Here is an 817-nt window from a genome sequence, read left to right as displayed (position 1 = left end):
TAATGTCTTAGGAGATTTATGCTTATGAAGTTATGTTAGAGACTCTAAGCAGAAGAAGCTTAGTTTAGCGGTTCTGTGATCAGTAACACTATGTTAGAGCAACTAAGTAAATGAAGAGAATGCAAGCCCACATTTGATGAAAACCATGTTTCCCTATTAGAGAAAGTTGGTTTATGCAATGGTAAGACTAACGCTTGCCCACGTAAAAGATGTTTCTAACTTATGAAAAAAATGTTATTTGCAATGCAGAAAGACAGATTTTAATGTGTTAGGAGTTTTATGCTCATGAAGTAATGTTAGAGCCTCTAAGCACAAGTTTAGTTTAGTGCTTCTGTGAACAGTACCACTATGTTAGTGCAACTAAGCCCATAAAGAGAATGCAAGCCCACATATGCTGAAAACGCAAGCCCACATATGCTGAAAACTTTCTTTCTCTGTAAGAGACAGTTTGTTCATGCAATAAGACTTAAACATGCCCACATAAAATATGTTTCTAACTTATGAAATTAAATGTTATTTGCAATGCAGAAAGAAATGTTTTAATGTCCTAGGAGATTTATGCTTATGAAGTTATGTTAGAGACTCTAAGCAGAAGAAGCTTAGTTTAGCGGTTCTGTGAACAGTACCACTGTGTTAGTGCAACTAAGCCAATAAAGAGAATGCAAGCCAACATTTGTTGAAAACCATCTTTCTCTGTAAGAGAAAGTTGGTTTACGCAATGGTAAGACTAAAGCTTGCACACATGAAATATGTTTCTAACTCATGAAATGAAATGTTATTTGCAATGCAGAAAGACATGTCTTGGGAGATTTATGCT

The sequence above is a fragment of the Sinocyclocheilus rhinocerous genome, unplaced genomic scaffold (genome assembly GCF_001515625.1).
Source record: "Sinocyclocheilus rhinocerous isolate Xijiao unplaced genomic scaffold, SAMN03320098_v1.1 scaffold385, whole genome shotgun sequence".
NCBI lineage: Eukaryota > Metazoa > Chordata > Actinopteri > Cypriniformes > Cyprinidae > Sinocyclocheilus > Sinocyclocheilus rhinocerous.
The sequence above is the reverse complement of the archived record's forward strand: the minus strand, read 5'-3'. Positions refer to the sequence as shown.